This window comes from Athene noctua, unplaced genomic scaffold (assembly GCF_965140245.1).
Source record: "Athene noctua unplaced genomic scaffold, bAthNoc1.hap1.1 HAP1_HAP1_scaffold_121, whole genome shotgun sequence".
NCBI classification, from domain to species: domain Eukaryota; kingdom Metazoa; phylum Chordata; class Aves; order Strigiformes; family Strigidae; genus Athene; species Athene noctua.
The window spans coordinates 204,388-232,341 of record NW_027437599.1 but is presented as its reverse complement, the minus strand read 5'-3'; positions in this window follow the sequence as shown (position 1 = coordinate 232,341).

Here is a 27,954-nt window from a genome sequence, read left to right as displayed (position 1 = left end):
CCAGCGGCCCGGAACATCTCACCCCCCTGGGCCATAACGTCGCCACGGCACGGCCAGCGGACCGGAATATCTCACCACCACCCGGGGCCGGCACGTCGCCACGGCACGGCCAGCGGACCGGAACATCTCACTACCCGGAACCGGCACGTCGCCTCGGCACGGCCAGCGGCCCGGAACATCTCACCACCACCCGGGGCCGCCACGTCGCCACGGCACGGCCAGCGGACCGGAACATCTTACCACCCATGGCAGGCACGTCGCCACGGCACGGCCAGCGAACCGAAATATCTCACCACCCGGGGCCGGCACGTTGCCAGGGCAACGCCAGCGGCCCGGAACATCTCACCACCCGGGACCGGCACGTCGCCACGGCAACACCAGCGGAACGGAACATCTCACCACCCGGGGCCGGCATGTCGCCAAGGCACGGCCAGCGGCCCGGAACATCTCACCGCCCGGGACCGGCATGTCGCCACGACACGGCCAGCGGACCAGAACATCTCACTACCCGGAACCGGCACGTCGCCTCGGCACGGCCAGCGGCCCTGTATATCTCACCGCCCGGGACCGGCACGTTGCCACGGCACGGCCAGCGGCCCGGAATATCTCACCACCCGGGGCCGGCACTTTGCCACGGCACGGCCAGCGGCCCGGAATATCTCAGCCCCCTGGCCGACACGTCGCCACGGCAATGCCAGCGGAACGGAACATCTCACCACCCGGGGCCGGCACGTCGGCACTGCAACGCCAGCGGAACGGAACATCTCACCACCTGGGGCCGGCACGTCGCCACGGCAACGCCAGCGGAACGGAACATCTCACCACCCGGGACCGGCACGTCGCCACGGCACGGCCAGCGGACCGGAACATCTCACCACCCGGGACCGGCACGTCGCCACAGCACGGCCAGAAGACCGGAACATGTCACCACCCGGGGCCGGCACGTCACCACGGCGTGGTCAGCGGACCGTAACATCTCACCACCCTGGGCCGGCACGTCGCCACGGCACGGCCAGCGGCCCGGAACATCTCACCTCCCAGGGCCGGCACGTCGCCACGTCACGGCCGGCGAACCGGAACATCTCACCACCCGGGGCCGGCATGTTGCCACGGCAAGGCCAGCGGCCCAGAACATCTCACCACCCGGGATCGGCACGTCGCCAGGGCACGACCAGCGGACCGGAATATCTCACCACCACCCGGGACCGGCACGTCACCACGGCACGGCCAGCGGACCGGAAAATCTCAGCACCCGGGGCCGGCACGTCGCCACGGCACGGCAAGCGGATCGGAATATCTCGCCACCCGGGGCCGGCACGTCGCCACGGCACGGCCAGCAGCCCGGAACATCTCACCAACATGGGCAACCATGTAGCCACGGCACGGCCAGCGGACAGGAATATCTCACCTCCCAGGGCCGGCACATCGCCACGGCACGGCCAGCGGCCCGGAACATCTCACCACCCGGGGCCAGCACGTCGCCACGGCACGGCCAGCGGACCGCAACATCTCACTACCCGGGACCGGCACGTCGCCACGGCACAGCCAGCGGCCCGGAACATCTCACCAACATGGGCAACCACGTCGCCACGGCACAGCCAGCGGACAGGAACATCTCACCTCCCAGGGCCAGCACGTCGCCACGGCACGGCCAGAGGCCCGGAACATCTCACCACCCGGGGCCAGCACGTCGCCACGGCACAGCCAGCGGCCCGGAACATCTCACCACCTGGGACCGGCACCTCGCCACGGCACGGCCAGCGGCCTGGAACATCTCACCGCCCAAGGCTGGCACGTCGCCCCGGCACGGCCAGCGGCCCGGAACATCTCACCAACCTGCGCCGGCACGTCGCCACGGCACGGCCAGCGGACAGGAACATCTCACTACCAGGGACCGGCACGTCGCCACAGCACGGCCAGCGAACAGGAACATCTCACCACCCGGGGCCGGCACGTCTCCACGGCAACGCCAGTGGCCCGGAATATCTCAGCACCCGGGACCGGCACGTCGCCACGGCACGGCCCGCGGCCCGGAACATCTCGCCACCCTGGGCTGGCACGTTGCCATGGCACGGCCGGCGGATCGGTACATCTCACCACCCAGGGCCGGCACGGCGCCACGGCACGGCCAGCGGACCGGAACATCTCACCGTCCGGGACCGGCACGTCGCCACGGCACGGCCAGCGGCCCGGAACATCTCACAACCCTGCGCCGGCACGTCGCCACGGCACGGCCAGCGGACCGGAACATCTCACTACCCGGGACCGGCACGTCGCCACCGCACTGCCAGCGGCCCGGAACATCTCACCACCCGGGGCCGGCACGTCGCCACGGCACGGCCAGCGGACCGGAATATCTCACCACCCGGGGCCGGCACGTCGCCACGGCAAGGCCAGCAGACCGCAACATCTCACCACCCGGGACCGGCACGTCGCCACGGCACGGCCAGCGGACCGGAACATCTCACCGCCACCCGGGACCGGCACGTCGCCACGGCACGGCAAGCTGACCGGAACTACCACCACCCGGGGCCGGCACGTCGCCTCGGCATGGCCAGCAGCCCGTAATATCTCGCCACCCGAGGCCAGCACGTCGCCACGACATGGCCAGCGGCCCGGAACATCTCACCAGCCGGGACCGGCACATCGCCACGGCAGGGCCAGTGGACCGGAATATCTGACCACCCGGGGCCGGCACCTCGCCACGGCACGGCCAGCGGCCCGGTATATCTCAGCCCCCTGGGGCGACACGTTGACACGGCACGGCCAGCGGCCCGGAACATCTCACCACCCGCGAACGGCATGTCGCCATGGCAACGCCAGCGGCCCGGAACATCTCACCACCCGGGACCGTAACGTCGCCACGGCACGGCCAGCGGACCGGAACATCTCAGCACCCGGGGCCGGCACGTCGCCACGGCACGGCCAGCGGACCGGAGCATCTCACCACCCTGGGGCGACACGTCGCCACGGCACGGCCAGCGGCCCGGAACATCTCGCCACCCGGGGCCGGCACATCGCCACGGCACGGGCAGCGGACCGGAACATCTCGCCACCCGGGGCCGGCACATCGCCACGGCACGGCCAGCGGACCGGAACATGTCACCACCCGGGGCCGGCATGTCGCCACGGCACGGCCAGCGGACCAGAACATCTCACCACCCGGGGCCGGCACGTCACCACGGCACAGCAAGCGGCCCGGAATATCTCACCGCCCGGGGCCGGCACGTCGCAACGGCACGGCCAGCGGCCCGGAACATCTCACCCCCATGGGCCGTCACGTCGCCACGGCACGGCCAGCGGCCCGGAACATCTCACCGCCCGGGACCGGCACGTCGCCACGGCACGGCCAGTGGCCCGGAACATCTCACCACCCTGCGCCGGCAGGTCGCCACGGCACGGCCAGCGGACCGGAACATCTCACTACCCGGGACCGGCACGTCGCAACGGCACGGCCAGCGGCCCGGAACATCTCACCGCCCGGGACCGGCACTTCGCACACGGCACGGCCAGCGGCCCGGAACATCTCACCACCCTGCGCCGGCACGTCGCCACGGCACGGCCAGCGGACCAGAACATCTCACTACCCGGGACCGGCACGTCGCCACGGCACGGCCAGCGGACAAGAACATCTCACCACCCGGGGCCGGCACGTCGCCACGGCACGGCCAGCGGACCAGAACATCTCACCACCAGGGGCTGGGCGTCGCCACGGTACGGCCAGCGGACCGGACCATCTCACCAGCCGGGGCCGGCACGTCGCCACGGCACGGCCAGCGGACCAGTACATGTCACCACCCGGGGCCGGCACGTCGCCATGGCACGGCCAGCGGAACGGAACATCTCACCACCCGGGGCCGGCACGTCGCCACGGCACGGCCAGCGGCCCGGAACATCTCACCGGCCGGGGCCGGCACGTCGCAACGGCACGGCCAGCGGCCCGGAACATCTCACCCCCCTGGCTGTCACGTCGCCACGCCACAGCCAGCGGCCCGGAACATCTCACCGCCTGGGACCGGCACGTCGCCACGGCACGGCCAGCGGCCCCGAACATCTCAGTAAACTGCGCCGGCACGTCGCCACGGCACGGCCAGCGAACCGGAACATCTCACCACCTGGGGCCGGCACGTCGCCACGGCAAGGCCAGCAGACCGGAACATCTCACCACCCGGGACCGGCACGTCGCCACGGCACGGCCAGCGGACCGGAACATCAACCACCCGGGGCCGGCACGTCGCCACGGCACGGCCAGCGTCCCGGAACATCTCACCAACCGGGATCGGCACGTCGCCAAGTCACGGCCAGCGGACCGGAACATCTCACCACCCGGGATCGGCACGTCGCCACGGCACGGCCGGCGGATCGGAACATCTCACCACCCTGGGCCGGCATGTCGCCACGGCACGGCCGGCGGACTGGAACATCTGACCACCTGGGGCCAGCACGTCGCCATGGCACGGCCAGCGGACCGGAACATCTCACCACCCGGGGCCGGCACGTCGCCACGGCACGGCCAGCGGCCTGGAACATCTCACCGCCCAAGGCCGGCACGTCGCCACGGCACGGCCAGCGGCCCGGAACATCTCACAACCCTGCGCCGGCACGTCGCCACGGCACGGACAGCGGACCGGAACATCTCACTACCCGGGACCGGCACGTCGCCACGGCACGGCCAGCGGCCCGGAACATCTCACCACCCGGGGCCGGCACGTCGCCACGGCACGGCCAGCGGACCGGAACATCTCACCACCCGGGGCCGGCACGTCGCCACGGCAAGGCCAGCAGACCGGAACATCTCACCACCCGGGACCGGCACGTCGCCACGGCACGGCCAGCGGCCCGGAACATCTCACCCCCCTGGACCGTCACGTCGCCACAGCACAGCCAGCGGCCCGGTACATCTCACCACCCGGGACCGGCACGTCGCCACGGCACGGCCAGCGGCCCGGAACATCTCACCGCCCGGGACCGGCACGTTGCCACGGCACGGCCAGCAGCCCGGAACATCTCACTATCCGGGACCGGCACGTCGCCACGGCACGGCCAGCGGCCCGGAACATCTCACCCCCCTGGCCCGTCACGTCGCCACAGCACGGCCAGCGGCCCGGAACATCTCACCTCCCGGGACCGGCACGTAGCCACGGCAACGCCAGCGGCCCGGAACATCTCACCACCCGGGACCGGCACGTCGCCACGGCACGGCCAGCGGCCCGGAACATCTCACCACCCGGGACCGGCACATCGCCAAGGCACGGCCAGCGGCCCGGAACATCTCACCGCCCGGGACCGGCACGTCGCCACGGCACGGCCAGTGGCCCGGATCATCTCACTATCCGGGACCGGCACGTCGCCACGGCACGGCCAGCGGACCGGAACATCTCACTACCCGGAACTGGCAAGTCGCCTCGGCACAGCCAGCGGCCCGGGACATCTCACCACCCGCGGCAGGCACGTCGCCACGGCACGGCCGGCGAACAGGAACATCTCACCACCGGGGGCCGGCACGTCGCCACGGCACGGCCAGCGGACCGGAATATCTCACCACCACCCGGGACCGGCACGTTGCCACGGCACGGCCAGCGGACCGGAACATCTCAGCACCCGGGGCCGGCACGTCACCACGGCACGGCCACCGGACCAGAACATCTCAGCACCCGGGGCCGGCACGTCGCCACGGCACGGCCAGCGGCCCGGAACATCTCCCCCCCTGGCCCGTCACGTCGCCATAGCACGGCCAGCGGCCCGGAACATCTCACCACCCGGGACCGGCACGTCGCCACGGCACGGCCAGCGGCCCGGAACATCTCACCGCCCGGGACCGACACGTCGCCACGGCACGGCCAGCGGCCAAGAACATCTCACTATCCGCGACCGGCACGTCGCCACGGCACGGCCAGCGGACCGGAACATCTCACTACCCGGGACCGGCACGTCGCCACGGCACGGCCAGCGGCCCGGAACATCTCACCACCAGGGCCGGTACATCACCAGGGCACGGCCAGCGGCCTTGAACATCTCACCCCCCTGGCCCGTCACGTCGCCACAGCACGGCCAGCGGCCCGGAACATCTCACCACCCGGGACCGGCACTTCGCCACGGCACGGCCAGCGGCCCGGAACATCTCACTATCCGGGACCGGCACGTCGCCACGGCACGGCCAGCGGCCCGGAACATCTCACTATCCGGGACCGGCACGTCGCCTTGGCACGGCCAGCGGCCCGGAACATCTCACCACCCGGGGACGGCACGTCGCCACGGCACGGCCAGCGGACCGGAACATCTCACCACCACCCGGTACCGGCACGTCGCCATGGCACGGCCAGCGGACCGGAACATCTCACTACCCGGGACCAGCACGTCGCCACGGCACGGCCAGAGGCCCGCAACATCTCACCACCGGGGCCGGTACATCTCCACGGCACGGCCAGCGGACCGGAACATCTCACCAACCGGGGCCGGCACGTCGCCACGGCAACGCCAGCGGCCCGGAACATCTCACCACCCGGAAGCGGCACGTCGCCACGGCATGGCCACCGGACCGGAACATCTCAGCACCCGGGGCCGGCACGTCGCCACGGCATGGCCAGCGGACCGGAACATCTCACCCCCCTGGCCCGTCACGTCGCCACAGCACGGCCAGCGGCCCTGAACATCTCAACACCCTGGGCCAGCACGTCGCCACGGCACGGCCAGAGGACCGGAACATCTTCCCCCCTGGCCCGTCACGTAGCCATAGCACGGCCAGCGGCCCGGAACATCTCACCACCCGGGACCGGCACGTCGCCACGGCACGGCCAGCGGCCCGGAACATCTCACCGCCCGGGACCGACACGTCGCCACGGCACGGCCAGCGGCCCGGAACATCTCACTATCCGCGACCGGCACGTCGCCACGGCACGGCCAGCGGACTGGAACATCTCACTACCCGGGACCGGCACGTCGCCACGGCACGGCCAGCGGCCCGGAACATCTCACCACCGGGGCCGGTACATCACCACGGCACGGCCAGCGGCCTTGAACATCTCACCCCCCTGGCCCGTCACGTCGCCACAGCACGGCCAGCGGCCCGGAACATCTCACCACCCGGGACCGGCACGTCGCCACGGCACGGCCAGCGGCCCGGAACATCTCACTATCCGGGACCGGCACGTCGCCACGGCACGGCCAGCGGCCCGGAACATCTCACCACCCGGGACCGGCACGTCGCCTTGGCACGGCCAGCGGCCCGGAACATCTCACCGGCCGGGGCCGGCACGTCGCCACGGCACGGCCAGCGGACCGGAACATCTCACCACCACCCGGTACCGGCACGTCGCCATGGCACGGCCAGCGGACCGGAACATCTCACTACCCGGGACCGGCACGTCGCCACGGCACGGCCAGCGGCCCGGAACATCTCACCACCGGGGCCGGTACATCTCCACGGCACGGCCAGCGGACCGGAACATCTCACCAACCGGGGCCGGCACGTCGCCACGGCAACGCCAGCGGCCCGGAACATCTCACAACCCGGAACCGGCACGTCGCCACGGCATGGCCACCGGACCGGAACATCTCAGCACCCGGGGCCGGCACGTCGCCACGGCACGGCCAGCGGACCGGAACATCTCACCCCCCTGGCCCGTCACGTCGCCACAGCACGGCCAGCGGCCCTGAACATCTCAACACCCTGGGCCAGCACGTCGCCACGGCACGGCCAGCGGACCGGAACATCCCACCTCCCGGGGCCAGCACGTCGCTAGGGCACGGCCAGCGGCCCGGACCATGTCACCACCCGGGGCCGGCACGTCGCCACGGCACGGCCAGCGGACCGGACCATCTCACCAGCCGCGTCCGGCACGTCGCCACGGCACGGCCAGCGGACCGGAACATGTCACCACCCGGGGCCGGCACGTCGCCACGACACGGCCAGCGGACCGTAACATCTCACCACCCTGGGCCGGCACGTCGCCACGGCACGGCCAGCGGCCCAGAACAGCTCACAACCCGGGGACGGCACGTCGCCACGGCATGGCCAGCGGCCCGGAACATCTCACTACCCGGAACCGGCACGTCGCCTCGGCACGGCCAGCGGACTGGAACATCTCACCACACGGGGCCGGCACGTCGCCACGGCAACGCCAGCGGCCCGGAATATCCCACCACCCGGGACCAGCACGTCGCCACGGCATGGCCACCGGACCGGAACATCTCACCCCCTTGGCCCGTCACGTCGCCACAGCACGGCCAGCGGACCGGAACATCCCACCTGCCGGGGCCAGCACTTTGGAACGGCACGGCCAGCAGACCGGAACATCTCACCCCCCTGGGCCGGCACGTCGCCACGGCACGGCCAGCGGCCCGGACCATGTCACCACCCGGGGCCGGCACGTCGCCACGACACGGCCAGCGGACCGGACCATCTCACCAGCCGGGGCCGGCACGTCGCCACGGCGCGTCCAGAAGACCGGAATATCTCAGCACCACCCGGGAACGGCACGTCACCACGGCACGGCCAGTGGACCGGAATATCTCACCACCACCCGGGACCGGCACGTCACCACGACACGGCCAGCGGATCGGAATATCTCGCCACCCGGGGCCGGCACGTCGCCACGGCACGGCCAGCAGCCCGGAACATCTCACCAACATGGGCAACCACGTAGCCATGGCACGGCCAGCGGACAGGAACATCTCACCTCCCAGGGCCAGCACGTCGCCACGGCACGGCCAGAGACCCGGAACATCTCACCATCCCGGGCTGGAGCGTCGCCACGGAACGGCCAGCGGCCCGGAATATCTCACCACCACCCGGGACCGGCACGTCACCACGGCAAGGCCAGCGGCCCAGAACATCACACCACCGGGGGCCGGCACGTCGCCACGGCACGGCAAGCAGAGCGGAACATCTCACCACCCGGGAACGGCACGTCGCCACGGCACGGCCAGCGGACAAGAACATCTCACCCCCCTGGGCCGGCACGTCGCCACGGCACGGCCAGCGGCCCGGAACATCTCACCACCCGGGGCCAGCACGTCGCCACGGCACGGCCAGCGGCCCGGAACTTCTCACCACCGGGGCCGGCACGTCGCCACGGCACGGCCAGCGGACCTGAACATCTCACCACCCTGGCCCGTCATGTCGCCACGGCACGGCCAGCGGCCCGGAATATCTCACCACCCGGGACCGGCATGTCGCCACGGCACGGCCAGCGGACCGGAACATCTCACCACCCGGGGCCGGCACGTCGCCTAGGCACGGCAAGCGAACCGGAACATCTCACAACCCGGGGCCGGCACGTCGCCACGGCACGGCAAGCGGAGCGGAACATCTCACCACCCGGGACCGGCACGTCGCAACGGCACGGCCAGCGGACAAGAACATCTCACCCCCCTGGGCCGGCACGTCGCCACGGCACGGCCAGCGGCCCGGAACATCTCACCACCTGGGGCCAGCACGTCGCCACGGCACGGCCAGCGGACCGGACCATCTCACCAGCCGGGGCCGGATCGTCGCCACGGCACGGCCAGAAGACCGGAACATGTCACCACCGGGGGGCGGCACGTCGCCACGGCGCGGTCAGCGGACCGTAACATCTCACCACCCTGGGCCGGCACGTCGCCACGGCACGGCCAGCGGCCCGGAACATCTCACCACCCGGGACCGGCACGTCGCCACGGCACGGCAAGCGGATCGGAATATCTCGCCACCCGGGGCCGGCACGTCGCCACGGCACGGCCAGCAGCCCGGAACATCTCACCAACATGGGCAACCACGTAGCCACGGCACGTACAGCGGACAGGAACATCTCACCTCCCAGGGCCAGCAGGTCACCACGGCACGGCCAGAGACCCGGAACATCTCACCATCCCGGGCTGGAGCGTCGCCACGGAACGGCCAGCGGCCCGGAATATCTCACCACCACCCGGGACCGGCACGTCACCACGGCACGGCCAGCGGACCGGAAAATCTCAGCACCCGGGGCCGGCACGTCGCCACGGCACGGCAAGCGGATCGGAATATCTCGCCACCCGGGGCCGGCACGTCGCCACGGCACGGCCAGCAGCCCGGAACATCTCACCAACATGGGCAACCACGTAGCCACGGCACGTACAGCGGAGAGGAACATCTCACCTCCCAGGGCCAGCAGGTCACCACGGCACGGCCAGAGACCCGGAACATCTCACCATCCCGGGCTGGAGCGTCGCCACGGAACGGCCAGCGGCCCGGAATATCTCACCACCCGGGACCAGCACGTCGCCACGGCACGGCCAGCGGCCCAGAACATCACACCACCTGGGGCCGGCACGTCGCCACGGCACGGCAAGCGGAGCGGAACATCTCACCACCCGGGACCGGCACGTCGCAACGGTACGGCCAGCGGCCCGGAACATCTCACCACCTGGGGCCAGCACGTCGCCACGGCACGGCCAGCGGACCGGACCATCTCACCAGCCGGGGCCGGCACGTCGCCACGGCACGGCCAGAAGACCGGAACATGTCACCACCCGGGGCCGGCACGTCACCACGGCGCGGTCAGCGGACCGTAACATCTCACCAACCTGGGCCGGCACGTCGCCAAGGCACGGCCTGCGGCCCGGAACATCTCACCTCCCAGGGCCGGCACGTCGCCACGTCACGGCCGGCGAACCGGAACATCTCACCACCCGGGGCCGGCATGTTGCCACGGCAAGGCCAGCGGCCCAGAACATCTCACCACCCGGGACCGGCACGTCGCCAGGGCACGACCACCGGACCGGAATATCTCACCACCACCCGGGACCGGCACGTCACCACGGCACGGCCAGCGGACCGGAAAATCTCAGCACCCGGGGCCGGCACGTCGCCACGGCACGGCAAGCGGATCGGAATATCTCGCCATCCGGGGCCGGCACGTCGCCACGGCACGGCCAGCAGCCCGGAACATCTCACCAACATGGGCAACCATGTAGCCACGGCACGGCCAGCGGCCCGGAACATCTCACCACCCGGGGCCAGCACGTCGCCACGGCACGGCCAGCGGACCGCAACATCTCACTACCCGGGACCGGCACGTCGCCACGGCACGGCCAGCGGCCCGGAACATCTCACCAACATGGGCAACCACGTCGCCACGGCACAGCCAGCGGACAGGAACATCTCACCTCCCAGGGCCAGCACGTCGCCACGGCACGGCCAGAGGCCCGGAACATCTCACCACCCGGGGCCGGCACGTCGCCACGGCACAGCCAGCGGCCCGGAACATCTCACCACCTGGGACCGGCACGTCGCCACGGCACGGCCAGCGGCCTGGAACATCTCACCGCCCAAGGCTGGCACGTCGCCACGGCACGGCCAGCGGCCCGGAACATCTCACCAACCTGCGCCGGCACGTCGCCACGGCACGGCCAGCGGACAGGAACATCTCACTACCCGGGACCGGCACGTCGCCACGGCACGGCCAGCGAACCGGAACATCTCACCACCCGGGGCCGGCAGGTCTCCACGGCAACGCCAGTGGCCCGGAATATCTCACCACCCGGGACCGGCACGTCGCCATGGCACGGCCAGCGGCCCGGAACATCTCACCTCCCATGGCCGGCACGTCGCCACGTCACGGCCGGCGAACCGGAACATCTCACCACCCGGGGCCGGCATGTTGCCACGTCAAGGCCAGCGGCCCAGAACATCTCACCTCCCGGGACGGGCACGTCTCCAGGGCACGACAAGCGGACCGGAATATCTCACCACCACCCGGGACCGGCACGTCACCACGGCACGGCCAGCGGAGCAGAAAATCTCAGCACCCGGGGCCGGCACGTCGCCACGGCACGGCAAGCGGATCGGAATATCTCGCCACCCGGGGCCGGCACGTCGCCACGGCACGGCCAGCAGCCCGGAACATCTCACCAACATGGGCAACCACGTAGCCACGGCACGGCCAGCGGACAGGAACATCTCACCTCCCAGGGCCAGCACGTCGCCACGGCACGGCCAGAGGCCCGGAACATCTCACCATCCCGGGCTGGAGCGCGGGACCGGCACGTCACCACGGCACGGCCAGCGGACCAGAAAATCTCAGCACCCGGGGCCGGCACGTCGCCACGGCACGGCAAGCGGATCGGAATATCTCGCCACCCGGGGCCGGCACGTCGCCACGGCACGGCCAGCAGCCCGGAACATCTCACCAACATGGGCAACCACGTAGCCACGGCACGGCCAGCGGAAAGGAACGTCTCACCTCCCAGGGCCAGCACGTCGCCACGGCACGGCCAGAGGCCCGGAACATCTCACCATCCCGGGCTGCAGCGTCGCCACGGAACGGCCAGCGGCCCGGAATATCTCACCACCCGGGACCGGCACGTTGTCACGGCACGGCCAGCGGCCCGGAACATCTCACTATCCGGGACCGGCACGTCGCCACGGCACGGCCAGCAGCCCGGAACATCTCACCCCCCTGGCCCGTCACGTTGCCATAGCACGGGCAGCGGCCCGGAACATCTCACCACCCGGGACCGGCACGTCGCCACGGCACGGCCAGCGGCCCGGAACATCTCACCTCCCGGGGCCGGCACGTAGCCACGGCAACGCCAGCGGCCCGGAACATCTCACCACCCAGGACCGGCACGTCGCCACGGCACGGCCAGCGGCACGGAACTTCTCATACCCTGGGCCATCACGTCGCCACGGCACAGCCAGCGGCTCGGAACATCTCACCACCCGGGACCGGCACATCGCCACGGCACGGCCAGCGGCCCGGAACATCTCACTACCCGGGGACGGCACGTCGCCACGGCACGGCCAGCGGACCGGAACATCTCACTACCCGGAACCGGCACGTCCCTCGGCACGGCCAGCGGCCCGGAACATCTCACCACCCGCGGCAGGCACGTCGCCACGGCACGGCCGGCGAACCGGAACATCTCACCACCACCCGGGACCGGCACGTCACCACGGCACGGCCAGCGGACCGGAAAATCTCAGCACCCGGGGCCGGCACGTCGCCACGGCACGGCAAGCGGATCGGAATATCTCGCCACCCGGGGCCGGCACGTCGCAACGGTACGGCCAGCGGACAAGAACATCTCACCTCCCTGGGCCGGCACGTCGCCACGGCACGGCCAGCGGCCCGGAACATCTCACCACCTGGGGCCAGCACGTCGCCACGGCACGGCCAGCGGACCGGACCATCTCACCAGCCGGGGACGGCACGTCGCCACGGCACGGCCAGAAGACCGGAACATGTCACCACCCGGGGCCGGCACGTCGCCACGGCGCGGTCAGCGGACCGTAACATCTCACCACTCTGGGCCGGCACGTCGCCACGGCACGGCCAGCGGCCCGGAACATCTCACCTCCCAGGGCCGGCACGTCGCCACGTCACGGCCGGCGAACCGGAACATCTCACCACCCGGGGCCGGCATGTTGCCACGGCAAGGCCAGCGGCCCAGAACATCTCACCACCCGGGACCGGCACGTCGCCAGGGCACGACCAGCGGACCGGAATATCTCACCACCACCCGGGACCGGCACGTCACCACGGCACGGCCAGCGGACCGGAAAATCTCAGCACCCGGGGCCGGCACGACGCCACGGCACGGCAAGCGGATCGGAATATCTCGCCACCCGGGGCCGGCACGTCGCCACGGCACGGCCAGCAGCCCGGAACATCTCACCAACATGGGCAACCACGTAGCCACGGCACGTACAGCGGACAGGAACATCTCACTTCCCAGGGCCAGCAGGTCACCACGGCACGGCCAGAGACCCGGAACATCTCACCATCCCGGGCTGGAGCGTCGCCACGGAACGGCCAGCGGCCCGGAATATCTCACCACCCGGGACCAGCACGTCGCCACGGCACGGCCAGCGGCCCAGAACATCACACCACCTGGGGCCGGCACGTCGCCACGGCACGGCAAGCGGAGCGGAACATCTCACCACCCGGGACCGGCACGTCGTCACGGTACGGCCAGCGGCCCGGAACATCTCACCACCCGGGGCCAGCACGTCGTCACGGTACGGCCAGCGGACCGCAACATCTCACTACCCGGGACCGGCACGTCGCCACGGCACAGCCAGCGGCCCGGAACATCTCACCAACATGGGCAACCACGTCGCCACGGCACAGCCAGCGGACAGGAACATCTCACGTCCCAGGGCCAGCACGTCGCCACGGCACGGCCAGAGACCCGGAACATCTCACCATCCCGGGCTGGAGCGTCGCCACGGAACGGCCAGCGGCCCGGAATATCTCACCACCCGGGACCAGCACGTCGCCACGGCACGGCCAGCGGCCCAGAACATCACACCACCTGGGGCCGGCACGTCGCCACGGCACGGCAAGCGGAGCGGAACATCTCACCACCCGGGACCGGCACGTCGTCACGGTACGGCCAGCGGCCCGGAACATCTCGCCACCCGAGGCCAGCACGTCGCCACGACACGGCCAGCGGCACGGAACATCTCACCACCCGGGACCGGCCCGTCTCCACGGCACGGCCAGCGGCCCGGAACATCTCAACACCTGGGACCGGCACGTCGCCACGGCACGGCCAGCGGCCTTAAACATCTCAACCCCCTGGCCCGTCACATCGCCACAGCACGGCCAGCGGCCCGGAACATCTCACCACCCGGGACCGGCACGTCTCCAAGGCACGGCCAGCGGCCCGGAACATCTCACCACCCGGGACCGGCACGTCGCCAAGGCACGGCCAGCGGCCCGGAACATCTCACCGCCCGGGACCGGCACGTCGCCACGGCACGGCCAACGGCCCGGAACATCTCACCGCCCGGGACCGGCCCGTCTCCACGGCACGGCCAGCGGCCCGGAACATCTCACCATCCGGGACCGGCACGTCGCCACGGCACGGCCAGCGGACCGGAACATCCCACCTCCCGGGGCCAGCACGTCGCCACGGCACGGCCAGCAGACCGGAACATCTCACCCCCCTGGGCTGGCACGTCGCCACGGCACAGCCAACGGCCCGGAACATCTCACCACCCGGGACCAGCACGTCGCCATGGCACGGCCAGCGGACCGGAATATCTCACCACCACCCGGGACCGGCACGTCACCACGGCACGGCCAGCGGACCGGAACATCTCACCACCCGGGGCCTGCACGTCGCTACGGCAAGGCCAGCGGCCCGGAATATCTCAGCCCCCTCGTGCGACACGTCGCCACGGCACGGCCAGCGGCCCGGAACATCTCACCACCGGGGCCGGTACGTCGCCACGGCACGGCCAGCGGACCGGAACATCTCAACACCCGGGGCCGGCACGTCGCCACGGCACGGCCAGCGAACCGGAACATCTCACCACCCTGGCCCGTCATGTCGCCACGGCACGGCCAGCGGCCCGGAACATCTCACCACCCGGGACCGGCACGTCGCCACGGCACGGCCAGCGGCCCGGAACATCTCACCACCCGGGGCCGGCACGTCGCCACGGCAACGCCAGCGGCCCGGAACATCTCACCACACAGGACCGGCACGTCGCCACGGCACGGCCAGCGGACCGGAATATCTCACCACCACCCGGGACCGGCACGTCGCCACGGCACGGCCAGCGGACCGGAACATCTCACTACCCGGGACCGGCACGTCGCCACGGCAACGCCAGCGGCCCGGAACATCTCACCACCCGGGACCGGCACGTCGCAATGCCACGGCCAGCGGCCCGGAACATCTCACCCCCCTGGCCCGTCACGTCGCCACAGCACGGCCAGCGGCCCGGAACATCTCACTATCCGCGACCGGCACGTCGCCACGGCACGGCCAGCGGACTGGAACATCTCACTACCCGGGACCGGCACGTCGCCACGGCACGGCCAGCGGCCCGGAACATCTCACCACCGGGGCCGGTACATCACCACGGCACGGCCAGCGGCCTTGAACATCTCACCCCCCTGGCCCGTCACGTCGCCACAGCACGGCCAGCGGCCCGGAACATCTCACCACCCGGGACCGGCACGTCGCCACGGCACGGCCAGCGGCCCGGAACATCTCACTATCCGGGACCGGCACGTCGCCACGGCACGGCCAGCGGCCCGGAACATCTCACCACCCGGGACCGGCACGTCGCCTTGGCACGGCCAGCGGCCCGGAACATCTCACCGGCCGGGGCCGGCACGTCGCCACGGCACGGCCAGCGGACCGGAACATCTCACCACCACCCGGTACCGGCACGTCGCCATGGCACGGCCAGCGGACCGGAACATCTCACTACCCGGGACCGGCACGTCGCCACGGCACGGCCAGCGGCCCGGAACATCTCACCACCGGGGCCGGTACATCTCCACGGCACGGCCAGCGGACCGGAACATCTCACCAACCGGGGCCGGCACGTCGCCACGGCAACGCCAGCGGCCCGGAACATCTCACAACCCGGAACCGGCACGTCGCCACGGCATGGCCACCGGACCGGAACATCTCAGCACCCGGGGCCGGCACGTCGCCACGGCACGGCCAGCGGACCGGAACATCTCACCCCCCTGGCCCGTCACGTCGCCACAGCACGGCCAGCGGCCCTGAACATCTCAACACCCTGGGCCAGCACGTCGCCACGGCACGGCCAGCGGACCGGAACATCCCACCTCCCGGGGCCAGCACGTCGCTAGGGCACGGCCAGCGGCCCGGACCATGTCACCACCCGGGGCCGGCACGTCGCCACGGCACGGCCAGCGGACCGGACCATCTCACCAGCCGCGTCCGGCACGTCGCCACGGCACGGCCAGCGGACCGGAACATGTCACCACCCGGGGCCGGCACGTCGCCACGACACGGCCAGCGGACCGTAACATCTCACCACCCTGGGCCGGCACGTCGCCACGGCACGGCCAGCGGCCCAGAACAGCTCACAACCCGGGGACGGCACGTCGCCACGGCATGGCCAGCGGCCCGGAACATCTCACTACCCGGAACCGGCACGTCGCCTCGGCACGGCCAGCGGACTGGAACATCTCACCACACGGGGCCGGCACGTCGCCACGGCAACGCCAGCGGCCCGGAATATCCCACCACCCGGGACCAGCACGTCGCCACGGCATGGACACCGGACCGGAACATCTCACCCCCTTGGCCCGTCACGTCGCCACAGCACGGCCAGCGGACCGGAACATCCCACCTGCCGGGGCCAGCACTTTGGAACGGCACGGCCAGCAGACCGGAACATCTCACCCCCCTGGGCCGGCACGTCGCCACGGCACGGCCAGCGGCCCGGACCATGTCACCACCCGGGGCCGGCACGTCGCCACGACACGGCCAGCGGACCGGACCATCTCACCAGCCGGGGCCGGCACGTCGCCACGGCGCGTCCAGAAGACCGGAATATCTCAGCACCACCCGGGAACGGCACGTCACCACGGCACGGCCAGTGGACCGGAATATCTCACCACCACCCGGGACCGGCACGTCACCACGACACGGCCAGCGGATCGGAATATCTCGCCACCCGGGGCCGGCACGTCGCCACGGCACGGCCAGCAGCCCGGAACATCTCACCAACATGGGCAACCACGTAGCCATGGCACGGCCAGCGGACAGGAACATCTCACCTCCCAGGGCCAGCACGTCGCCACGGCACGGCCAGAGACCCGGAACATCTCACCATCCCGGGCTGGAGCGTCGCCACGGAACGGCCAGCGGCCCGGAATATCTCACCACCACCCGGGACCGGCACGTCACCACGGCAAGGCCAGCGGCCCAGAACATCACACCACCGGGGGCCGGCACGTCGCCACGGCACGGCAAGCAGAGCGGAACATCTCACCACCCGGGAACGGCACGTCGCCACGGCACGGCCAGCGGACAAGAACATCTCACCCCCCTGGGCCGGCACGTCGCCACGGCACGGCCAGCGGCCCGGAACATCTCACCACCCGGGGCCAGCACGTCGCCACGGCACGGCCAGCGGCCCGGAACTTCTCACCACCGGGGCCGGCACGTCGCCACGGCACGGCCAGCGGACCTGAACATCTCACCACCCTGGCCCGTCATGTCGCCACGGCACGGCCAGCGGCCCGGAATATCTCACCACCCGGGACCGGCATGTCGCCACGGCACGGCCAGCGGACCGGAACATCTCACCACCCGGGGCCGGCACGTCGCCTAGGCACGGCAAGCGAACCGGAACATCTCACAACCCGGGGCCGGCACGTCGCCACGGCACGGCAAGCGGAGCGGAACATCTCACCACCCGGGACCGGCACGTCGCAACGGCACGGCCAGCGGACAAGAACATCTCACCCCCCTGGGCCGGCACGTCGCCACGGCACGGCCAGCGGCCCGGAACATCTCACCACCTGGGGCCAGCACGTCGCCACGGCACGGCCAGCGGACCGGACCATCTCACCAGCCGGGGCCGGATCGTCGCCACGGCACGGCCAGAAGACCGGAACATGTCACCACCGGGGGGCGGCACGTCGCCACGGCGCGGTCAGCGGACCGTAACATCTCACCACCCTGGGCCGGCACGTCGCCACGGCACGGCCAGCGGCCCGGAACATCTCACCACCCGGGACCGGCACGTCGCCACGGCACGGCAAGCGGATCGGAATATCTCGCCACCCGGGGCCGGCACGTCGCCACGGCACGGCCAGCAGCCCGGAACATCTCACCAACATGGGCAACCACGTAGCCACGGCACGTACAGCGGACAGGAACATCTCACCTCCCAGGGCCAGCAGGTCACCACGGCACGGCCAGAGACCCGGAACATCTCACCATCCCGGGCTGGAGCGTCGCCACGGAACGGCCAGCGGCCCGGAATATCTCACCACCACCCGGGACCGGCACGTCACCACGGCACGGCCAGCGGACCGGAAAATCTCAGCACCCGGGGCCGGCACGTCGCCACGGCACGGCAAGCGGATCGGAATATCTCGCCACCCGGGGCCGGCACGTCGCCACGGCACGGCCAGCAGCCCGGAACATCTCACCAACATGGGCAACCACGTAGCCACGGCACGTACAGCGGAGAGGAACATCTCACCTCCCAGGGCCAGCAGGTCACCACGGCACGGCCAGAGACCCGGAACATCTCACCATCCCGGGCTGGAGCGTCGCCACGGAACGGCCAGCGGCCCGGAATATCTCACCACCCGGGACCAGCACGTCGCCACGGCACGGCCAGCGGCCCAGAACATCACACCACCTGGGGCCGGCACGTCGCCACGGCACGGCAAGCGGAGCGGAACATCTCACCACCCGGGACCGGCACGTCGCAACGGTACGGCCAGCGGCCCGGAACATCTCACCACCTGGGGCCAGCACGTCGCCACGGCACGGCCAGCGGACCGGACCATCTCACCAGCCGGGGCCGGCACGTCGCCACGGCACGGCCAGAAGACCGGAACATGTCACCACCCGGGGCCGGCACGTCACCACGGCGCGGTCAGCGGACCGTAACATCTCACCAACCTGGGCCGGCACGTCGCCAAGGCACGGCCTGCGGCCCGGAACATCTCACCTCCCAGGGCCGGCACGTCGCCACGTCACGGCCGGCGAACCGGAACATCTCACCACCCGGGGCCGGCATGTTGCCACGGCAAGGCCAGCGGCCCAGAACATCTCACCACCCGGGACCGGCACGTCGCCAGGGCACGACCACCGGACCGGAATATCTCACCACCACCCGGGACCGGCACGTCACCACGGCACGGCCAGCGGACCGGAAAATCTCAGCACCCGGGGCCGGCACGTCGCCACGGCACGGCAAGCGGATCGGAATATCTCGCCATCCGGGGCCGGCACGTCGCCACGGCACGGCCAGCAGCCCGGAACATCTCACCAACATGGGCAACCATGTAGCCACGGCACGGCCAGCGGCCCGGAACATCTCACCACCCGGGGCCAGCACGTCGCCACGGCACGGCCAGCGGACCGCAACATCTCACTACCCGGGACCGGCACGTCGCCACGGCACGGCCAGCGGCCCGGAACATCTCACCAACATGGGCAACCACGTCGCCACGGCACAGCCAGCGGACAGGAACATCTCACCTCCCAGGGCCAGCACGTCGCCACGGCACGGCCAGAGGCCCGGAACATCTCACCACCCGGGGCCGGCACGTCGCCACGGCACAGCCAGCGGCCCGGAACATCTCACCACCTGGGACCGGCACGTCGCCACGGCACGGCCAGCGGCCTGGAACATCTCACCGCCCAAGGCTGGCACGTCGCCACGGCACGGCCAGCGGCCCGGAACATCTCACCAACCTGCGCCGGCACGTCGCCACGGCACGGCCAGCGGACAGGAACATCTCACTACCCGGGACCGGCACGTCGCCACGGCACGGCCAGCGAACCGGAACATCTCACCACCCGGGGCCGGCAGGTCTCCACGGCAACGCCAGTGGCCCGGAATATCTCACCACCCGGGACCGGCACGTCGCCATGGCACGGCCAGCGGCCCGGAACATCTCACCTCCCATGGCCGGCACGTCGCCACGTCACGGCCGGCGAACCGGAACATCTCACCACCCGGGGCCGGCATGTTGCCACGTCAAGGCCAGCGGCCCAGAACATCTCACCTCCCGGGACGGGCACGTCTCCAGGGCACGACAAGCGGACCGGAATATCTCACCACCACCCGGGACCGGCACGTCACCACGGCACGGCCAGCGGAGCAGAAAATCTCAGCACCCGGGGCCGGCACGTCGCCACGGCACGGCAAGCGGATCGGAATATCTCGCCACCCGGGGCCGGCACGTCGCCACGGCACGGCCAGCAGCCCGGAACATCTCACCAACATGGGCAACCACGTAGCCACGGCACGGCCAGCGGACAGGAACATCTCACCTCCCAGGGCCAGCACGTCGCCACGGCACGGCCAGAGGCCCGGAACATCTCACCATCCCGGGCTGGAGCGCGGGACCGGCACGTCACCACGGCACGGCCAGCGGACCAGAAAATCTCAGCACCCGGGGCCGGCACGTCGCCACGGCACGGCAAGCGGATCGGAATATCTCGCCACCCGGGGCCGGCACGTCGCCACGGCACGGCCAGCAGCCCGGAACATCTCACCAACATGGGCAACCACGTAGCCACGGCACGGCCAGCGGAAAGGAACGTCTCACCTCCCAGGGCCAGCACGTCGCCACGGCACGGCCAGAGGCCCGGAACATCTCACCATCCCGGGCTGCAGCGTCGCCACGGAACGGCCAGCGGCCCGGAATATCTCACCACCCGGGACCGGCACGTTGTCACGGCACGGCCAGCGGCCCGGAACATCTCACTATCCGGGACCGGCACGTCGCCACGGCACGGCCAGCAGCCCGGAACATCTCACCCCCCTGGCCCGTCACGTTGCCATAGCACGGGCAGCGGCCCGGAACATCTCACCACCCGGGACCGGCACGTCGCCACGGCACGGCCAGCGGCCCGGAACATCTCACCTCCCGGGGCCGGCACGTAGCCACGGCAACGCCAGCGGCCCGGAACATCTCACCACCCAGGACCGGCACGTCGCCACGGCACGGCCAGCGGCACGGAACTTCTCATACCCTGGGCCATCACGTCGCCACGGCACAGCCAGCGGCTCGGAACATCTCACCACCCGGGACCGGCACATCGCCACGGCACGGCCAGCGGCCCGGAACATCTCACTACCCGGGGACGGCACGTCGCCACGGCACGGCCAGCGGACCGGAACATCTCACTACCCGGAACCGGCACGTCCCTCGGCACGGCCAGCGGCCCGGAACATCTCACCACCCGCGGCAGGCACGTCGCCACGGCACGGCCGGCGAACCGGAACATCTCACCACCACCCGGGACCGGCACGTCACCACGGCACGGCCAGCGGACCGGAAAATCTCAGCACCCGGGGCCGGCACGTCGCCACGGCACGGCAAGCGGATCGGAATATCTCGCCACCCGGGGCCGGCACGTCGCAACGGTACGGCCAGCGGACAAGAACATCTCACCTCCCTGGGCCGGCACGTCGCCACGGCACGGCCAGCGGCCCGGAACATCTCACCACCTGGGGCCAGCACGTCGCCACGGCACGGCCAGCGGACCGGACCATCTCACCAGCCGGGGACGGCACGTCGCCACGGCACGGCCAGAAGACCGGAACATGTCACCACCCGGGGCCGGCACGTCGCCACGGCGCGGTCAGCGGACCGTAACATCTCACCACTCTGGGCCGGCACGTCGCCACGGCACGGCCAGCGGCCCGGAACATCTCACCTCCCAGGGCCGGCACGTCGCCACGTCACGGCCGGCGAACCGGAACATCTCACCACCCGGGGCCGGCATGTTGCCACGGCAAGGCCAGCGGCCCAGAACATCTCACCACCCGGGACCGGCACGTCGCCAGGGCACGACCAGCGGACCGGAATATCTCACCACCACCCGGGACCGGCACGTCACCACGGCACGGCCAGCGGACCGGAAAATCTCAGCACCCGGGGCCGGCACGACGCCACGGCACGGCAAGCGGATCGGAATATCTCGCCACCCGGGGCCGGCACGTCGCCACGGCACGGCCAGCAGCCCGGAACATCTCACCAACATGGGCAACCACGTAGCCACGGCACGTACAGCGGACAGGAACATCTCACTTCCCAGGGCCAGCAGGTCACCACGGCACGGCCAGAGACCCGGAACATCTCACCATCCCGGGCTGGAGCGTCGCCACGGAACGGCCAGCGGCCCGGAATATCTCACCACCCGGGACCAGCACGTCGCCACGGCACGGCCAGCGGCCCAGAACATCACACCACCTGGGGCCGGCACGTCGCCACGGCACGGCAAGCGGAGCGGAACATCTCACCACCCGGGACCGGCACGTCGTCACGGTACGGCCAGCGGCCCGGAACATCTCACCACCCGGGGCCAGCACGTCGTCACGGTACGGCCAGCGGACCGCAACATCTCACTACCCGGGACCGGCACGTCGCCACGGCACAGCCAGCGGCCCGGAACATCTCACCAACATGGGCAACCACGTCGCCACGGCACAGCCAGCGGACAGGAACATCTCACGTCCCAGGGCCAGCACGTCGCCACGGCACGGCCAGAGACCCGGAACATCTCACCATCCCGGGCTGGAGCGTCGCCACGGAACGGCCAGCGGCCCGGAATATCTCACCACCCGGGACCAGCACGTCGCCACGGCACGGCCAGCGGCCCAGAACATCACACCACCTGGGGCCGGCACGTCGCCACGGCACGGCAAGCGGAGCGGAACATCTCACCACCCGGGACCGGCACGTCGTCACGGTACGGCCAGCGGCCCGGAACATCTCGCCACCCGAGGCCAGCACGTCGCCACGACACGGCCAGCGGCACGGAACATCTCACCACCCGGGACCGGCCCGTCTCCACGGCACGGCCAGCGGCCCGGAACATCTCAACACCTGGGACCGGCACGTCGCCACGGCACGGCCAGCGGCCTTAAACATCTCAACCCCCTGGCCCGTCACATCGCCACAGCACGGCCAGCGGCCCGGAACATCTCACCACCCGGGACCGGCACGTCTCCAAGGCACGGCCAGCGGCCCGGAACATCTCACCACCCGGGACCGGCACGTCGCCAAGGCACGGCCAGCGGCCCGGAACATCTCACCGCCCGGGACCGGCACGTCGCCACGGCACGGCCAACGGCCCGGAACATCTCACCGCCCGGGACCGGCCCGTCTCCACGGCACGGCCAGCGGCCCGGAACATCTCACCATCCGGGACCGGCACGTCGCCACGGCACGGCCAGCGGACCGGAACATCCCACCTCCCGGGGCCAGCACGTCGCCACGGCACGGCCAGCAGACCGGAACATCTCACCCCCCTGGGCTGGCACGTCGCCACGGCACAGCCAACGGCCCGGAACATCTCACCACCCGGGACCAGCACGTCGCCATGGCACGGCCAGCGGACCGGAATATCTCACCACCACCCGGGACCGGCACGTCACCACGGCACGGCCAGCGGACCGGAACATCTCACCACCCGGGGCCTGCACGTCGCTACGGCAAGGCCAGCGGCCCGGAATATCTCAGCCCCCTCGTGCGACACGTCGCCACGGCACGGCCAGCGGCCCGGAACATCTCACCACCGGGGCCGGTACGTCGCCACGGCACGGCCAGCGGACCGGAACATCTCAACACCCGGGGCCGGCACGTCGCCACGGCACGGCCAGCGAACCGGAACATCTCACCACCCTGGCCCGTCATGTCGCCACGGCACGGCCAGCGGCCCGGAACATCTCACCACCCGGGACCGGCACGTCGCCACGGCACGGCCAGCGGCCCGGAACATCTCACCACCCGGGGCCGGCACGTCGCCACGGCAACGCCAGCGGCCCGGAACATCTCACCACACAGGACCGGCACGTCGCCACGGCACGGCCAGCGGACCGGAATATCTCACCACCACCCGGGACCGGCACGTCGCCACGGCACGGCCAGCGGACCGGAACATCTCACTACCCGGGACCGGCACGTCGCCACGGCAACGCCAGCGGCCCGGAACATCTCACCACCCGGGACCGGCACGTCGCAATGCCACGGCCAGCGGCCCGGAACATCTCACCCCCCTGGCCCGTCACGTCGCCACAGCACGGCCAGCGGCCCGGAACATCTCACCACCCTGCGCCAGCAGGTCGCCACGGCACGGCCAGCGGACCGGAACATCTCACTATCCGGGACAGGCACGTCGCAACGGCACGGCCAGCGGCCCGGAACATCTCACCGCCCGGGACCGGCACGTCGCCACGGCACGGCCAGTGGCCCGGAACATCTCACCACCCTGCGCCGGCAGGTCGCCACGGCACGGCCAGCGGACCGGAACATCTCACTACCCGGGACCGGCACGTCGCAACGGCACGGCCAGCGGCCCGGAACATCTCACCGCCCGGGACCGGCACTTCGCCACGGCACGGCCAGCGGACCAGAACATCTCACTACCCGGGACCGGCACGTCGCCACGGCACGGCCAGCGGACAAGAACATCTCACCACCCGGGGCCGGCACGTCGCCACGGCACGGCCAGCGGACCGGAACATCTCACCACCAGGGGCTGGGCGTCGCCACGGCACGGCCAGCGGACCGGACCATCTCACCAGCCGGGGCCGGCACGTCGCCACGGCACGGCCAGCAGACCAGTACATGTCACCACCCGGGGCCGGCACGTCGCCATGGCACGGCCAGCGGAACGGAACATCTCACCAACATGGGCAACCACGTCGCCACGGCACGGCCAGCGGACCGGAACATCTCAACACCCGGGGCCGGCACGTCGCCACGGCACGGCCAGCGAACCGGAACATCTCACCACCCTGGCCCGTCATGTCGCCACGGCACGGCCAGCGGCCCGGAACATCTCACCACCCGGGACCGGCACGTCGCCACGGCACGGCAAGCGGATCGGAATATCTCGCCACCCGGGGCCGGCACGTCGCCACGGCACGGCCAGCAGCCCGGAACATCTCACCAACATGGGCAACCACGTAGCCACGGCACGTACAGCGGACAGGAACATCTCACCTCCCAGGGCCAGCAGGTCACCACGGCACGGCCAGAGACCCGGAACATCTCACCATCCCGGGCTGGAGCGTCGCCACGGAACGGCCAGCGGCCCGGAATATCTCACCACCACCCGGGACCGGCACGTCACCACGGCACGGCCAGCGGACCGGAAAATCTCAGCACCCGGGGCCGGCACGTCGCCACGGCACGGCAAGCGGATCGGAATATCTCGCCACCCGGGGCCGGCACGTCGCCACGGCACGGCCAGCAGCCCGGAACATCTCACCAACATGGGCAACCACGTAGCCACGGCACGTACAGCGGAGAGGAACATCTCACCTCCCAGGGCCAGCAGGTCACCACGGCACGGCCAGAGACCCGGAACATCTCACCATCCCGGGCTGGAGCGTCGCCACGGAACGGCCAGCGGCCCGGAATATCTCACCACCCGGGACCAGCACGTCGCCACGGCACGGCCAGCGGCCCAGAACATCACACCACCTGGGGCCGGCACGTCGCCACGGCACGGCAAGCGGAGCGGAACATCTCACCACCCGGGACCGGCACGTCGCAACGGTACGGCCAGCGGCCCGGAACATCTCACCACCTGGGGCCAGCACGTCGCCACGGCACGGCCAGCGGACCGGACCATCTCACCAGCCGGGGCCGGCACGTCGCCACGGCACGGCCAGAAGACCGGAACATGTCACCACCCGGGGCCGGCACGTCACCACGGCGCGGTCAGCGGACCGTAACATCTCACCAACCTGGGCCGGCACGTCGCCAAGGCACGGCCTGCGGCCCGGAACATCTCACCTCCCAGGGCCGGCACGTCGCCACGTCACGGCCGGCGAACCGGAACATCTCACCACCCGGGGCCGGCATGTTGCCACGGCAAGGCCAGCGGCCCAGAACATCTCACCACCCGGGACCGGCACGTCGCCAGGGCACGACCACCGGACCGGAATATCTCACCACCACCCGGGACCGGCACGTCACCACGGCACGGCCAGCGGACCGGAAAATCTCAGCACCCGGGGCCGGCACGTCGCCACGGCACGGCAAGCGGATCGGAATATCTCGCCATCCGGGGCCGGCACGTCGCCACGGCACGGCCAGCAGCCCGGAACATCTCACCAACATGGGCAACCATGTAGCCACGGCACGGCCAGCGGCCCGGAACATCTCACCACCCGGGGCCAGCACGTCGCCACGGCACGGCCAGCGGACCGCAACATCTCACTACCCGGGACCGGCACGTCGCCACGGCACGGCCAGCGGCCCGGAACATCTCACCAACATGGGCAACCACGTCGCCACGGCACAGCCAGCGGACAGGAACATCTCACCTCCCAGGGCCAGCACGTCGCCACGGCACGGCCAGAGGCCCGGAACATCTCACCACCCGGGGCCGGCACGTCGCCACGGCACAGCCAGCGGCCCGGAACATCTCACCACCTGGGACCGGCACGTCGCCACGGCACGGCCAGCGGCCTGGAACATCTCACCGCCCAAGGCTGGCACGTCGCCACGGCACGGCCAGCGGCCCGGAACATCTCACCAACCTGCGCCGGCACGTCGCCACGGCACGGCCAGCGGACAGGAACATCTCACTACCCGGGACCGGCACGTCGCCACGGCACGGCCAGCGAACCGGAACATCTCACCACCCGGGGCCGGCAGGTCTCCACGGCAACGCCAGTGGCCCGGAATATCTCACCACCCGGGACCGGCACGTCGCCATGGCACGGCCAGCGGCCCGGAACATCTCACCTCCCATGGCCGGCACGTCGCCACGTCACGGCCGGCGAACCGGAACATCTCACCACCCGGGGCCGGCATGTTGCCACGTCAAGGCCAGCGGCCCAGAACATCTCACCTCCCGGGACGGGCACGTCTCCAGGGCACGACAAGCGGACCGGAATATCTCACCACCACCCGGGACCGGCACGTCACCACGGCACGGCCAGCGGAGCAGAAAATCTCAGCACCCGGGGCCGGCACGTCGCCACGGCACGGCAAGCGGATCGGAATATCTCGCCACCCGGGGCCGGCACGTCGCCACGGCACGGCCAGCAGCCCGGAACATCTCACCAACATGGGCAACCACGTAGCCACGGCACGGCCAGCGGACAGGAACATCTCACCTGCCGGGGCCAGCACTTTGGAACGGCACGGCCAGCAGACCGGAACATCTCACCCCCCTGGGCCGGCACGTCGCCACGGCACGGCCAGCGGCCCGGACCATGTCACCACCCGGGGCCGGCACGTCGCCACGACACGGCCAGCGGACCGGACCATCTCACCAGCCGGGGCCGGCACGTCGCCACGGCGCGTCCAGAAGACCGGAATATCTCAGCACCACCCGGGAACGGCACGTCACCACGGCACGGCCAGTGGACCGGAATATCTCACCACCACCCGGGACCGGCACGTCACCACGACACGGCCAGCGGATCGGAATATCTCGCCACCCGGGGCCGGCACGTCGCCACGGCACGGCCAGCAGCCCGGAACATCTCACCAA